Below are 17,451 nucleotides of genomic sequence, written 5' to 3' on the forward strand. Positions count from 1 at the left end.
TCCATTCGGAAAGTCCAATTTTGGGCAACTTTTTCGAGCATTTCGGCCGGAATAGCCCGAATTTCTTCGGAAATGTTGTCTTCCAAAGCTGGAATAGTTGCTGGCTTATTTCTGTAGACTTTAGACTTGACGTAGCCCCACAAAAAATAGTCTAAAGGCGTTAAATCGCATGATCTTGGTGGCCAACTTACGGGTCCATTTCTTGAGATGAATTGTTGTCCGAAGTTTTCCCTCAAAATGGCCATAGAATCGCGAGCTGTGTGGCATGTAGCGCCATCTTGTTGAAACCACATGTCAACCAAGTTCAGTTCTTCCATTTTTGGCAACAAAAAGTTTGTTAGCATCGAACGATAGCGATCGCCATTCACCGTAACGTTGCGTCCAACAGCATCTTTGAAAAAATACGGTCCAATGATTCCACCAGCGTACAAACCACACCAAACAGTGCATTTTTCGGGATGCATGGGCAGTTCTTGAACGGCTTCTGGTTGCTCTTCACCCCAAATGCGGCAATTTTGCTTATTTACGTAGCCATTCAACCAGAAATGAGCCTCATCGCTGAACAAAACACGCGCGCGAAACACATTTCGAACCGAACACTGATTTTGGTAATAAAATTCAATGATTTGCAAGCGTTGCTCGTTAGTAAGTCTATTCATGATGAAATGTCAAAGCATACTGAGCATCTTTCTCTTTGACACCATGTCTGAAATCCCACGTGATCTGTCAAATACTAATGCATGAAAATCCTAACCTCAAAAAAATCACCCGTTATTAACGACAAAAGCTGTTCACATCGGTCTTTTATTCACAGAAAGCGCTTTTTTATGGAGAAAATTATTTCTTCGGCGGATATTGAAGTAAAGCGCATTACCGCTGCAGCACACAGCTATATCATTGCTCTTTATTTGTTATTGTTATTTTAACTTAATGCAGTTGTAATTTAACCACTCTTTCCTTTTAAATTTTTATACCTTTCCGATATATTTACATATTTATTACTGAAATACACTTTCAGTTGCTATTCGGGTTTTATCGTATTACTTATGGGTAACTGTTCATCACTTAACCTGTGTGCTTTTGGTGGTTCTGAAGACTGAAGTATGTATAATAAGGTCCGTAAGAAAACAGCTCTGTCTCGCTTCCTGTATGACCTAAGGTGTGATCCATGTAGAGGCAACTTTTTCAATATTCTTGGCAGTCAAGCTGTCATGCAATTTTTGTTCAGTATTGCTTGGCATTTCATCTTAGAAAGACCTACGCCCAAACTAGAGCAGCCTGAAGGATTCGAGAGCGCCATTTTTTCTGGAAAAAACACGGCTTGCTGTGGTTCATTGTTTGATGCCTGAAATTAAAGCTCATAATCTCGGCGACATTTGATTTCAACAAGACGGCGCCACTTTCCACACATCGCAACAATCAATGGATTTATTGAGAGAACACGTCGGTGAGCAGATAACTCCACGTTTTGGGTCGGTCGATTGGCCACTAACCACTAAGATCGTGTGTTATCATACCATTAGACTTTTTCCTGAAGGGATATGTAAAGTCTAAAGTCTATGCGCACAGTCCTGCTTCGCTTCAGGCCTTGAAGTAAAGCATCACGCGTAGCATTCGCCAATTACTAATCGAAATGCTCGAACTAGTCATCGAAAATTGCATGAAGCATTTGAGTCGTAGCCGCGGCCAACATTTGAAAAAGATAATCTTCAAATCTAAATATTCCTGATTATATATGAAGTTTCTTTGTTTTTTTTTAAGTAAGGAGCCTCGAAATGGATTACCCTTTATATTGCATTATACAATATTTGTATGTGTAGCTTAAGGGGTTAGGGATAGTCAGAATTAAAAAATATTTTTTGTTGCATTTTATCAGAGTATAATATCTTAGAAGTATTATCTAAAAACTTGAAGAAAATCTAACAAATTCTTTTCGATTTATACGAAAATTATAAAAGTGTTCTCAGATGTTCTGGATCTCTCAAAAGCGTTTTTCGCAAAAATATGTTTTTTGAAATGATGACCACTATAGCTTGAAAACCGCTCAGTAGATTTCAATGAAATTTAACCGAAGTTCTTTAATCTAAATTTTTATAAACCATTAAAATGTTGGGGGTTTCCCCAAAAATTCCAAATTTTCTGAGGTCTTTATTTAATTAATGAAGACAGAAGTATTTAGCACTATATAATCTGGTCATAAAACTATTTCTTTGTCTGATGGGTCGGTTGACATGTGTATTCAATAAAATATCCCCTGTGTCTAAAAGCCCAGAATTCATAATGACTGAATACAACTACCTATGGTGGTGAATTATAGTCTTCTTCAACCGAATTCTGCTAAGTTGCTGAACAAAAACTATAACCATGGGTTCTAAAAGAAGACACTGTATACCAGAAGCCATAAGTCACAGACAAGACTCAGCGAAAGATATAATATTTTGATAGTAGCGCTTAATTTATTATAATTATATCCTTATATGGCATTTATATACATAGATTCCTTTAAAAAATTAGAGCCTGCTTTATTATTAAGTCTCTGTATGATGAATATTTCGCGTATCATTTAATGGAGCTTTTAATAATGAAAGCTTTCATCATATATTAATGTGATTTACTATACTTTTTTAATTTTATAATCATACACAATACATACTACTATACTTTAAAATGAAAGCTTTCATTAATACAATTAAAGCACTTGAGGGAACTTTTTGTAATGAAAGCTCACACGAAAGGTTAATGGAATTTTCTGCCTTTCAAATATTACACTTTTGTAGCTTTCATTAATATAATTATAATACTTAACGATACGTTTTGAAATGAAAGCTTCATGAAAGCTCAACGGAATTAAATACTTTTCTAATATTGTATTATACTTCTATACCTAACTTAACATTACTTTTACGCAAAAATCAACGGTTTTATTCACTTTGTCACTCACTGTGAATTTAAACACTTCTAATGCGTTGTACAATGAAACTGATACTGAGTTTGTGACACTAATTTTTAAAAGCTCATAAATGCCAACATTTCGGACTTTTGTTCTTTTCAATCTTTTTGTTTGACATCCACTTGATATACTTAGCCGAGAACTTTTGCAGCTGTCACAATAATTACCAACTTGAGTTATTGAAATATTCATAACTCATTGTGTCAAGATCTGAAGATAATCTAAATTAATGTCACGTATGTTAATAGTAAGCGAGGTTAGCAAATGACAAGTCAGTTGAGATGCAGAATATGAAGTATGTACGTTCATGCGTTTTGTTTATATAAATATGTATATAAATGTGTGCTTAATTGTATGTATTGCATTGGCAATTTGATATGCACATTTGTTGCACGTAAAACATTTGGCTTGTGAACTCATTTTTACTTATATACCTCAAGCCTATTGCGTTGTTCACTTGAAAGGATCAAAGTGCGCTCGACCTTGACCATTAGCTTACCAACTAGCACTACTATATGTCTGCACTGAAATAATATTTCTTTAAATATTTTGTGAAAATTTTAACGAATATGTGAGTGTAAATATATGTATGTGAGTTACAGCGCCATATAGTCATGTATTTGTATTTTACTCACACAATTTATCTATATTTGTGGCTTTTACGCTGACAGTGGTCGGGCAATAGTCGCGGCAATAGTGTTAGTACCGGCTTTCACGCTGGGCACTTGTAACCATTTGCGGCCTTTTCAAGTTGTTGTGCGCGCCTAAAAGCCACAGTCGCTCTGAAAAGCACTTATGTCGCAAGGATATGCTCGAGCAAAGCCACAAGCAGCAACACTTGATTTCCGGTAGTGGCTTGATGGCGTGGGTAAAAAAGCGAAAGCATTTTGAGTGTACAAGTTTTTTTTAGCGGAAAATAAATAAGGATGAAAGAGAATATGGTTTAAATAAAATATTTATTATCTCTGAAATAATATTTTTATCTCTGAAATAAACATTCGTCTAGGTAACATGGTTCATATAACCAACTATGGTGGAACTTATACAAACCTTTCAGAAAAGTTTTATAAATCGTATGCTTTCCGTGTTGTGTGGTAATCGTTATCTAAGTTTGAAGAGCGCTCTGCGAATAACAGAACTGTAGCAAAGAACGCTACATGCTACAAAGCATACCGGAAGCCATCGAGGTCAACGAGGAAACATTTGCCACTAATTCTTACGTTGGAACCCTTGTATGACCATATGTAGTATGACCCTCAAGCCAACTATAAAATATAATAGTAGTATTAGGCAATATCATGTAAATATGGTCTCCTGCAGATTCCTGACTAATATGAGTTAAGATAGACTATACGTTGTCTTTCACAACAAGTAGACGTAGAATATAACCAAAGAAGAGCTCGAAAGAGCTAGAAGTTAAAATTTAGACCTGCAATAATATAATTATTATTTTCTTTAAAAAATTGCTTTCTTTAAATTGTATTACATGTTTTTCATCTACAACTCAATCTTTGTTTGAAACTTTAACTTTAACTTTAAACTATTAATATTAGATACTTAGCTTTCTAATTAGAATTGTCAGCTAATCTTTCTATATACCATATATAGTTGCATATTCCTTATTTGATCTATACTCTCGACTGTCTATTACATATGTATGAACAGTAAAACCATTTGCTGCCTTCTGTTGCCTTGAAGGGGTACAGCAGTAAAAATTAGCTGCTCTATGGTTCACGCTGGCGGCGCCGACGCTAAGCAACTGTGACGTTTTAGTGGCGACAAAACTTTTGCGCTATTTTATTGCTATTTTTACCACTTTCTGTGGGCAGTTTCTTTCTCATTTTTATACTCGCGCAACATGTTGCTATAAAGTATAATAACTTTGTTCACCTAACGGTTGTTTGTCTCACATAAAGCTCATTAAGATGGATATTGAGTTATATATATGTACATTGTGGCATGAATGAGAGCTCAACGTCTTTGGCGAGTCCGTTCGAATGATTTTGGTGAATATTTTGGTAAGAAACGCGTTCTTGCTCGACTCGCTCCGATAAAGCTGAATTTTTCTCAAAAAGAGTACTGTAAAAAGGTCTCTTTAGAGATGATTGATCGTTCGAATTCTGATCCCACATTCATGGAGAGAATTATAACTGCCGATGAGATATGAGTTTATGAGTTTGGCATGCAAACAAGTCAAGAATCATCGGAATGGAGGAAAAAGGGGATCCGAAACCATTGACGGTCATTGGTTTTTAGATATTCGTGGCTTTGTACATCAAGAATTTATTCCAGAGGGCGAGACGGTCAATAAGGATTTCTATTTGACCGCATTGAAGTGTTTGCGTGAGAAATCCGTCGAAAAATGGAAGAACTATTCATGAGCGAACAAGTTGAGTTCCAGCTGACTGTTTATTTGTTCTTCTGTTCGTCTATCCAAGCAAGCCATGGTATGAGTAAAACTTGGATTATCCTTATGAAACTTGGTACAAGTCTTCTTTTGTATTTTAGGGTTGTTGTTATTGAAGGGCGGGATTGGACCATTGTCTCGCGAGTAAAAATGCGGTAAAGCGGAAACCTGCTACTGTCAGGAGCTCTCTATCAACTTCAGTTTCAGATTTCCTTACTATTCCAGTGTCTTTCAAGCCGAGGTTGCAGCCATTAAGGTAACAATAGATCTGCTGTTCCGGAGTGGATCCTTCTTTAGAGAAGTGACCATTCACTCGGAAAGCTGAGCGGCGGTACTAACTTTGATTTCATTTACAGTGTATTCAGGGTTGGTCCAGAAGTGCCATACCTCGCTATCAAATAACATCGAGTGCCTTTGTGATAAGACTGGTATGGGTGCTAGTAAGGAAAGACTCTCATCGTTCCGTTCTCTTCCTTTCATTGGTTTCTGATGTTATTAATGGAGGTGTTGACTGACTTAATGTTGCCTTTGATACTTGTAAATTGAAAGAGTATAAAATGTTCGGTTACACCCGAACTTAGCTCTCCTTACTTGTTTTTTTATTTATTTTTTCAAGCCATTTCTCTTTACTTTTCATACGCTCGTTTACGCGCTTGTTTGTTTACTGCCTTGTAATTTTAATGCTTTTTTCATTTGCTCGGGCAGCAAAAGGGATCGGCAAAAATGTGGGTAAACTGGGCTGGCACACAACCCCGCACATAGTTGAGTTGATAGTGCACAGCGTAGAGGTACGCAAGGCGTTGTTATGGGAGTCTGGCGCATGTTCAAGTGTTTTTCTTTCATTTTGCGTCGTGTTTTCTCGGCGGGCAGTAGTGAGCACATTTTTGTATATATGGAATTTTATTTGCAACAAGGCCACACATTCTTAACCGCCCCCTACAAACACGGCACTGTCTGCTGCCACTTTGATGAACCACTTCAGTTTGCTGTTAGCCTTCAGTCGATCAACGTGTACCCACAGATAGCTAGCTAGCCAGCTAGGGGTTTAAAGTAGCCACACAACATTTCCGCCATTTTTTGATGTTTGTATTTCCAATTCGTTTGGTTTTGTGTTACTTTTCTTCTTTTGTTCTCGCTTTTGAATTTGTCAAGTGTTTTCATTTCGTTTTCACCAACAGAAAAAAAAAAACAAGAAAAATAGAAATGCTATTTTTATCGTTTCAAGCGTTTCAAGCTGCAAAAAGTGCAGCGCGAAAAGTGTAAGGCAAAACATCATCACTAGCCACTTAAGAACGCTTGTTGACAATATTTATTTTTTATCAGTTTGTTGCCACTTTTATCACCACTTTTATTGCGGTTGATGATTTTATTATTGGCACTTTTTTCTCACAATTTCACCCTCGAACTTTGTGCTTGCCACAGCGCAACTGAGCAGCTGGATTTTTGATTTCTCTTTGAATTTGTCCACTTTTTCCTAAGCGTGTAAAACTTTAGGTGGTTTTTGATGCATGCATTTTCTAAAACTTATTTGATTTTTTCTGAAATTCTAAATTATTTTCTGAGCACTGAGGGCTCTTTTTGTCCCTTGAATCAGCTTTCTGTGCATATTAAAGAGGTACGCTGGATTTGGAATTAAAAAATAGATGTGCGAATTTCTATAATAAATGGAACGATGCTTTGTTGGGCTGCTTTAAGAACTTTTATTTATTTAAATGAAATGTTAGAGTTGCCTAAGAAAGAACCACAATATGTTATTGAAAGAGAGTAAGAATATCTTATATCTATACAAATTATAATGATTTTGGTCAATAAAATTCTTCTGTGATATGGTCAAGGCGTTATGCGCTAGGTTTGGGATTCGGCACGTAAAAAAACATCCCCAATGAAAAGGTCAAAACAGCCTCGGATGAGAAACCTTTTTTGGTGACGACTACGTATTAAGGATACGATTTAAGTAAATGAGCGTATAGCCACAACCCAAACTAAGAGCACACGCTCCGACGTAAGAGAATTACGATATGACTAAAAATGTCTTCTATGAGGGTTGGGAGCGCACAGTATTCGCGATTTGTCTTCCACATCACTGTTGATAGTCATATCTTCGGAGTCGTGGATAATTTCGTCTTCTTCATGTTGGAAACAACATAAACACCAACAACAACGCAGAAGAACCAACAGGTGCTACTTTAGGCTGAGTAGGCGATTGAGTAGTAAAATCCTCTGTCGACCAACAGAGATCAAATTCTACAAGCCACTCATTATCCCTGTTCTGTGTTATGGTGTGCTATGACCGGGAACCAAAATTATGGTAGAGTCGAGTTGAACTGCCAGTGCACTTAAAGCCGCCCTTGCTTTGTTTACCACGATGTAGTTGATCTTTACCGCCTAGCTGTCTGTGTCTTCTGTATCTTCTCGCAGTTGTACAATAGAACTCTACAGATTTGTAGCCCTGTACTTCCTGTTGGACGATGCGTTAGATAGACGGTAAGATAGAGATATATCGAGCGCTTTTGAGCATATCTTTTTTCCCACACCGCAGACTATTTGCGAGAAACTACTTCTCTTTTGTTTCACCAGCGCGAGGTCTTTTTATGATGTCCTTAGCGGCTTAATATCTTTGAAAGCGACGTTGATTTTAGCGACGCTTTCCGTTCAGAAGTCTAAGGAAGTCAGCCCGGCTTCCCACTGGTTCAGCTTTTTTTGCAGGGTTTCCAGCTACTCGTTTTTTTGAGCTATTTTTTTATGGTTTCCTCGGAAGATTGCGATGGCTTTCTTTTCAGGAAACTTTCATACTCGTCCCGTATTTTTGTTAGGTTTTTTATCTCCTTCTTCTCCGTTGATTTTGAGATTTTCTGCGGTGTATTTCACCTTTGACAGCTAGTGTATTGTGTTTGGTAATCATGCCCGCCTTGTAGGTGGATGGTTCCATATTTCGGTTTTGGGTGCTTTGGCTGGTACCCTTTGTTTTTACTGTTATCACTATTGGGGTACTTTGGCTGGCACAAGCAGTAGTAATCATTACCGTATCCTGACTGGATTCGGGAAGACTATCCTCATTGGATTTCGACCTCGAATCGACCCGGGAATTGGAGGGTACCGTTCGCGATGCGCTGCTCAATTCTCACTCGCTGATCATTCAGCAATCTGTACGAGTACCTCAACATCTGGGCTCAGGTTGGTATTGATGCGGGTACTCTCGCACCTCCCACAATAGGGGGATTGGATAGGTTTTATGCCAATGGTTTATTCATCCATTTCTCCATATTGTGGGAATTATGAGGTATCTTAGCTCGTAAGAGTAATGAGTGTTCCCATTTGGGATGCGCCAAATTCAACTAAAGGGTGATTTTTTAAGAGCTTGATAACTTTTTTAAAAAAAAAAAACGCATAAAATTTGCAAAATCTCGTCGGTTCTTTATTTGAAACGTTAGATTGGTTCATGACATTTACTTTTTGAAGATAATTTCATTTAAATGTTGACCGCGGCTGCGTCTTAGGTGGTCCATTCGGAAAGTCCAATTTTGGGCAACTTTTTCGAGCATTTCGGCCGGAATAGCCCGAATTTCTTCGGAAATGTTGTCTTCCAAAGCTGGAATAGTTGCTGGCTTATTTCTGTAGACTTTAGACTTGACGTAGCCCCACAAAAAATAGTCTAAAGGCGTTAAATCGCATGATCTTGGTGGCCAACTTACGGGTCCATTTCTTGAGATGAATTGTTGTCCGAAGTTTTCCCTCAAAATGGCCATAGAATCGCGAGCTGTGTGGCATGTAGCGCCATCTTGTTGAAACCACATGTCAACCAAGTTCAGTTCTTCCATTTTTGGCAACAAAAAGTTTGTTAGCATCGAACGATAGCGATCGCCATTCACCGTAACGTTGCGTCCAACAGCATCTTTGAAAAAATACGGTCCAATGATTCCACCAGCGTACAAACCACACCAAACAGTGCATTTTTCGGGATGCATGGGCAGTTCTTGAACGGCTTCTGGTTGCTCTTCACCCCAAATGCGGCAATTTTGCTTATTTACGTAGCCATTCAACCAGAAATGAGCCTCATCGCTGAACAAAATTTGTCGATAAACACATTTCGAACCGAACACTGATTTTGGTAATAAAATTCAATGATTTGCAAGCGTTGCTCGTTGGTAAGTCTATTCATGATGAAATGTCAAAGCATACTGAGCATCTTTCTCTTTGACACCATGTCTGAAATCCCACGTGATCTGTCAAATACTAATGCATGAAAATCCTAACCTCAAAAAAATCACCCGTTACTTGAGAAACTGGTTTTATTGAAAAAAATCAAATTTATTCTTGTTCCTTTGGATCCACTAGAAACTTTCAAAGAACTGGGTTCGAATGCAAAAAATGAATGTTAAATAACTTTGATGAGAAAGCTGTACTAAAAAGAGGGTGAATCCTTTTTTATAAGATGCGTGCTCTTGTGCATTCTTTGAGAGTTCCTACTTGCTAAGAAATATTTCCCTTCAGATTGTCTTTGAAACCTTAAGTTGGTTTTGATTGTAAAGCTTTGTTAATTAGGCTTAATTCTACTTACATTACAAATGGACTATAATAATGATGCATTATTTGAGCTGGGAACCTCAACAAGTTTCCTTCATTGCCAGGTAGAATTTAGAAATCGATTGATACCTGAGTCGGAAACCACAACATTGTATTTTTCTTCATATCAGTTGTTTTCTGGACTTTCAATCAACAAATAAATGTATATTTTTTGGATTTAACGCAGTTTGAAGCAGCGACTTTAACAACTGTGATATTGGCGATATTTGAAGTTTAGAAGAGAACAGAAATCCTTCAGCCGAAACACAATAAGCGGTGCCATTTTCGACACCACACGATAGCCAAGTAATATCTCAAAGAGATAACTTGAATGACATCACAAAAATACTTTATTTCCGTTTTTAATTACTACAACTCCCTCTACTAAGTATACGCCTGCCCTTAAGTTCCTTTACGGTCCGCCTCCAATTTGTTTAAAAGCTTGGCACACCCACTGACACAATGCAGTCGTTTGTTGAAGAGAAATTAAAACAGCTTCGTTCGCCCGAATTTCGCTGGCAAACAATGGCTCTAACGACAATTACGCTCGTTATGCGAAGTTGATGATGTCGACTCGCTACCGAAATGAATAAAATGCATTTTTAATAAACACTTCAAGTGAGTGCCGAGCGCACCGCGTACAAAAGAAAGTGCCTAAGTGTGTGTAACCGTGCGTGTGTGCACTCACATGTGTGCATTAAAAGTCAACCCTTAATAACAGTAAATGAGACTTGCAGTCGCAACAGCAATAACAACAACAACTACACTAACAATAATGGCAGTGACACTGAAACGGCAACGACATTTGACGTAACATTGTCTTTGTTGTTGTGACTGCTGCATTGCACAAAGTCGTCGCTGCATGTTGCTATTGTTGTTATTATCACTTTTGTTGGCAACAAGTCGCGCATAATGAAGACTCTTGTGCTTTGCGAAAAATGCAATGAGTACTTATAAGAAGCGATGGGGCGATCTGTCGCATTTCCCGTTACTTTTTAGCGTAATGGCGATGTATTCTTTCTTATTGTTGTTGTTGTTGTTCACGTGTTTGTACTTTAAAAATTTGCATATGCTCATATATGTATATTTATAACGCTTGCATTGAACACTGAAGTGGGTTCAGTCACGCTGAGTTCTTATGATTCTCTTGAGGGTTCCAGCAACTCCTCGTTACGGCCTGCACGGAGTCACTTTGATTGATTTTTACATTGATATTTACATTTTTGAAAATTTATTTCTCTCCACCCCAGTTGCCAAGAACTTGTTCATCAACCTTATATCGCATACAATTGTATTGAGGGTTCAGATGAATCTGTTCTACGACATTTCGTAAGTACATGAGGAGGTAAATAAGACAAAGCTCTGGTCGTTCGTAGTACAGTTGAGTCGGGGACACATCTTAAATCATGTATTACCTATGTCGGTCGGTATAGACTGCAATGTTCTATCAATAAAACTCTTCTGTTAATATATTTATTATTTGCCCTATTAGCCTTTTGAAGACAGCTTATGACTAATAGATCTTCCATTTGCAGAGTAACATTAGGATCCACAACAGAAATTGAAGAAAAGTTTGGCCATAAAAGTATCACTCAAGGACCTACCCAATAGAGAAGACGAGACTTTTCTTGTCAGTCCTGTGCACTGGGTTTTTGATCCGCCACGTAAAAAACGCCTCCAATGAAAAAGAAACAACAGCCTCGTATAAGAGACCCCCCTTTAGATGACGACCATGACAAACGTTTGGAGGAATACGATTTAAGGGCATGCATCTGGAACATCCGGTCTCTTAATTGGGAAGGTTCCACTGCATAGATGGTTGATGTCTTCGTAAAAGTAAAGGCTGACATCATCGTCCAAAAAATGCGATGGACGGGATAAGTACTGAGACGAGTAGGTCTTTGTGGCATTTACTACAGTGGCCATATAAAGGAACGCAAATTCGGTGTAGTACTCGTGGTGGGCAGGATTGCGCATGGTTTGACGCAAAAAAACCTTCTGGACCGAATCAACGCCAGCGATATGCTGAGGAAGCGGAACGAACGCGACTCATTTTTGAAGCGGATGGTGACTGGCGAAGAAAAATTGATCACATACGACAATAACAAGCGAAAATGGTCGTGGTTGAAGGCCGGTGAATCGTCCCAAACCGGGATTGATGGTCAGGAAGGTTTAGCTGTGTGTTTGGTGGGATTGGAAAGGAATTATCCACTATGAGCTGCTCCGCTATGGCCAGACGCTTAATTCTACCATCTACTGCGAACAACTGAAACGCTTGTAGCAGGCGATCGACCAGAAGCGACCAGAATTAGCCAACAGGAAGGGTGTAGTGTTCCAACAGGACAACGCCAGATCACACACTACGTCGATGACTCGTCAGAAGCTACGGGAGCTCGGATGGGAGGTTTTATTGCATCCACCATAAAGCCTGGACATAGCGCCAAGTGATTACCACCTGTTCTTATCCATGGATAACGCACTCGTTGGTGTAAAGTTGAACTCAAAAGAGGTTTGTGAAAAGTGGCTGTCCCAGTTCTTCGCAAATAAGGAGGGGGAATTCTACGAGAGCGGGTATTATGAAGTTGCCGTCTAGATTGAAACAGATTATCGAACTAAACGGAAAATATTTCAACTAAATCCGATCACTGTAAAACTTTTTATAAAGCGTTGAATAAAGAGCAAATAAGCGGAAGGGAGATATTATATTTGACAACCTTATATAAGGTGTGAAAGATTAAAGCCAACCGTCAGCAAACTGATTGGACCTTATCAGTGTGGTTTTAGGCCTGGAAAATCAACAACTGACCAGATATTCACCATGCGCCAAATCTTGGAAAAGACCTGTGAAAAGAGAATTGACATACACCACCTCTTCGTCGATTTCAAAGCTGCTTTTAACCGCACAAAAAGGAGCTGCCTTTATGGTATGCGGCTATGTCTGAGTTTGGTATTCCCGAAAAACTAAAACGGTTGTGCAAGCTAACGTGAAGCAATACCAAAGGCTCCTCTGGATGGGGAAGGACCAAGTTCAGGAATTAGGATACAGCGGCTACGCTGCTAGAATATGTCGTCCGTGAGGATAAAATCACTCCAGTTCTGAAAGTACTCGACATAGTACCCACCGGTATAACCAGAAGAGGTGGGAGACCTCCATTCCATTTTGGGAGATCAGGTGGAGAAAGACCAGGTTGCACTTGGTGTCTGGAATTGGCGCCAAACAGCGAAAAAGAAGAAAGACTGGCGCTGTTATTAACTCAGTTATAACAGAGTATCGGTATCTACGCCAGAAAAGAAGAAGGAAAATAATACATTGAGGATTTAGAAGTGTATGAAATACTTCGACATATGATTTAGTAAGAACAAAATTATCATTAATGATAGGATAGATAGAAGTTCTATTAATGGCTCGGCATTTAGTTCTGTCTTGATATTCATTTAACATTTGAATAGACTAGTACAAGTGTAAAACGAAATACTAACCGAAGTTATCGATGTACCCTTATTTTCACCAGCACAACCAAGCAATAAACAGCAAGTGAAATTAAATTTTGGGGAAATAGTATAAAACACGAAATCATGCACAAGAAAACTAAAAAAAATTGCATTAGAAATACATATCCTATGCATACAATAACCTGTCGATTCTCGTTGCAAATTTGAAATACGTATTCTTTGTCAAAGTCTCTGCTGCTTAAGTACATTCTAAATGATTTCCACGAAAATCCCCGAGTACTTTAAATAATGCTCAACGTGTGTTTACACTCAGCAACGCTCGTGTAATTGCATACTTTTAGGGAAATTAACATGTGCGAGTGTGTCATGTGAAGTGCTTTTGGGCGTATAATGCCACTGATGTGAAGTGATGTGTTAATGTCATGCTTTGAATACTCAAAATGAAGAACGAAAATGGAGTTTTACAAAACGCAAGAAAGCTTTATGAACAGAAAATTAAAAATTCACTGCAAAAAATAAATGCAAATTTGCAGCACTCCACGCCGCTGAAGTATTTTGCTGCCGCTGCAATGCACGTAGAAGAGCAATAATTCTCGCAACAAAAGCGCCGTCACTTTCGCATAACTCACACTCAACCTGATGGTTTTAATTTCACTTTCGAGCTGGTAGTAAAATATAAAAGGAAGGCGGCAAACAACCCTCGTGATGATAGCAGCTTCGCTCACACCATATACGAGAGCAGAGCACATATGAATACATTATATTATAACGGCTTGTTTCTGAGTACTTGCGTATTACTTACAACAAAGGAGATAAAAACACTCGCACAAAATTAATATGTTGCCATTATGAACTCGTTATTGGAAGCGCGGCAAAAGCGAAACGCTCCGAAGTGGACGCGCAGCGTAAGGGAGTGGGTGCTGTAACTCATCTACACAAGTAATTTCCTTTGCGTACATACATTTACTCATTTATGAAGCAATTCATAAAACAGGCCACTGACATGGTATATAGTTATATGTACATATATATGGTACACCCGTGTACAGCCGCAAAGCACAAATTACTTTATTTCGCTTCGCCCCTAAATGTATGCAACGAACTCCCATTTGCACATTAATTTCAGTCGGGACGGCGTGTGTAGCGCACACTAGTGGCGTATTCCACTCATATTAATCTAAATTGTTTTACAAGCCAGCAGAGTAATACATTTTCTTTAAGGAAAGGGAAGTCTTCACGCGTAGAAAGGTCATAACATCACCAGTCATATTAGTTGTGGCAAGTGGGTGAAACTGTGTAGAAACTATAATAACAACAAGAACGTAACACAAGCTGCAATTCGTTGTCGAGAAATAAAACTCTGCAGAAATTGGCACAAAGTAATAAAAGTCCACTTAGACTTTGCTGACTGCGGCGTATACTCGTTTTTTCACCATTAGGCGACAGTGATAAAGTATAGATTTTTGTTGCTTTGGGGTTTGGTAGCAAAAATATTAAGTGTGTTAGGTTGATATTCAAAAAGCAAAAGAAAGAATGTTTTTGCGCGTGATTGGGAATATATCTACGATATGCCACGACTAAGTTGCACACTCAGTGAGACAATTGCACTAACTACTTGAACAATTTATGAACTATTAAGTTATTAGTCTGGTAAACTTTTTGTTTTCAGTGAAGTATTGTAAGAAGTCGTGTGTAAAGTCGGTTATAGAAGTGGGCATTGAGGTCGAAGAGATAGGTCTTTTTTCTGTTCTCTGACGCTCGCTTTTATATTACAGTTCGTAAAGTCATGATTTCTGCCTAGACTTGTTTCGAAAGCAATATTTTTGGAAGAATACTTATTTTTATTTTTGCCTTATTTCCATAGTTTTTAGCTTTAAAAAAATACCGGAAAAATGAATGAAATGAAGAAATGAATTTCTGAAATAGTTCTTGACTTACAGGCATCTAAAGTGCAGGCGTTAAGCTCAATCAGTTCTAGCAGTTTATTTTTAACGCGTTATTCTCGAAAAAATATTTTCGTTTTTTGAAAAATATATTTATTAATTTGTGTACATTTACGTTTCAGCTCTGCAGTTCGAATTATTCTCTCCAGCAGCAGATTGAAGAGGTCGCACGATAGTTAATCGCCTTCTCTGAAACCTCATTTGTTATCGAGCGGCTCGGAGAGGTCCTTACCGATACTGACAGAACTTTTGGTGTTCCTGAACGTCAGCTTACACAGCCGTATTAGTTTTGTGAGGATACCAATTTCAGACACAGCGGCATAAAGGCAGCTCCTTTTCGTGCTGCCAAAAGTTTTGAAATCGACGAAGAGGTGATGTGTGTTGATCCTTTATTCACGGATCTTTTCCAAGTTTTGTTACATGGTGAATATCTGGTCAGTTATTGATTTTCCAGATCTAAAGGCACACTGATAAGTTCCTACCAGTTTTTTGACGGCTGTTGATCTTTCACACAGAACTCTCGTCTAAGCGTACATGCGACGTTGAGGAGTATTATTCCACCATGGTACATTGTGGGGTCTCCTTTTTTGTGGATTGGGCAGAACACACTTAAATTTCAATCGTCGGGCATACTTTCATAAAACCATATTCTTCAAAGAACCTGATGCATGCTCTTTATCAGTTTTTCGCCGCCGTATTTGAATAGCTCTGCCGGAAATTCATTGGCTCGCACTGCTTTGTTGTTCTTGAGACGGGTAATTGCTATTCGAACTTCTTCATGGTCGGGCAATGGAATGTTTGCTCCATCATCATCGTTTGGGGAATCGGTTCACGGCCATCTTGGAAACGTTTATACTGCACGTAAGCTCGATTTTCTGACAATGGGACTCTGCAACCATGTGAAAGTTTTGTTACTGTTACACTTTGAGTGATAAAGTTTTAAAACAATTGTTTCATATTTTTTAACTTCTAAAAATCGCCTTTTTTAAGCTGTTACACAAGGCGTACTCTTTAAAATGACAGTTTCCTAATGTGGTATAGTGCTATCACTCTCTATTTATCCAAACTTGATTATTGTGCTGTGAAAGGAATTAAGGCAAGACAAGTTGCATAGTCTGGAGTCGCCAATCTTTGAAAAGTGGTGGAAAGAACAAGCAAATGATCCTAGAATGGTACATTTTTACTTAGGATGGACTTGGTTCTCTCAATCATTTGCATAATTTGTTTTTACTTTGGATGGACTTGGATCTCTGAATCATTTGCAGTACTCGTTCTTTCATATGAAGCCTTGGTTAAAATTTTGAAAGGTAACACAACTTCAACTTCCAATAATACAAATATGTCAATCAAATAAGAAGATGGCAGATAAAATGGGAACAAAAAACAAATAAGCTTCGCTTATCGGTGAAGTATAGTTACCATAAAGTCAAACAAATATCGAAACCTAACAAATAGTGAATAGACCGTAAATCATAACAAACGAAGCAACTCAAAGCGGTTATGAACAGCGTATTTATCGCTATGTTGTACGAAGAGTCAAAAAAAAAATGGTGAGAAGAGTCAAAAAACAACAACACAAAAGTTGCTTTCGCCCCATTAGTACAAAAGTACAAAACAGTTAGAACAAAAAAAGTTGGGGAACAACAAAGAGTTGCCACAACAAAGGCACGGAGGTGTGGTAAAACCAAACCAAAAAGGTTGATAGATAACGTGGAAATTCGTTTGAGGCACAATTGAGAATTGCGGCTGGTACTTGTGGATATTGAGTGAAGTTTAGTGAGTGAGTAATAGCACGGGTGTTCATGTGCAACTTTGCCAGGCAAATTCCCCAGCGTAAGTTGTGCTGCAAAACGTGAATATGAATGAACGTAAATGCTATTTTTGTGTATTACTTGATGTATGGTGAGTAATTTTTCTCATAACCGAGGTAGAGTGAGGGGCTGGTGGGTGAACGCCACATAAATCTCTAGAGTAATAAAAAAAGCCCAAAAGCAAAGCGATAATACTCTACTAACAAAAATACAAAGCTTTGGTTGTATATGGACGTGTTACCAACCACTTTGAGGCATACATTTGGGCGTAAGAGTAATTAAAACTTAGGCGGGGAAAATACATACGCATTAGAGGTCACAAAA

General features: G+C 38.3%; 1 protein-coding gene across 1 annotated transcript in view; it reads left to right on the forward strand.

Moving 5' to 3' along the window:
• Positions 1-17,451, forward strand: part of LOC125777285 (peptidoglycan-recognition protein LF-like) — a 578,030-nt gene that overhangs the window by 76,600 nt on the left and 483,979 nt on the right. The window lies entirely within an intron of this gene.

Source organism: Bactrocera dorsalis, chromosome 3 (genome assembly GCF_023373825.1).
Source record: "Bactrocera dorsalis isolate Fly_Bdor chromosome 3, ASM2337382v1, whole genome shotgun sequence".
In the NCBI taxonomy this organism is placed as follows: Eukaryota; Metazoa; Arthropoda; class Insecta; order Diptera; family Tephritidae; genus Bactrocera; species Bactrocera dorsalis.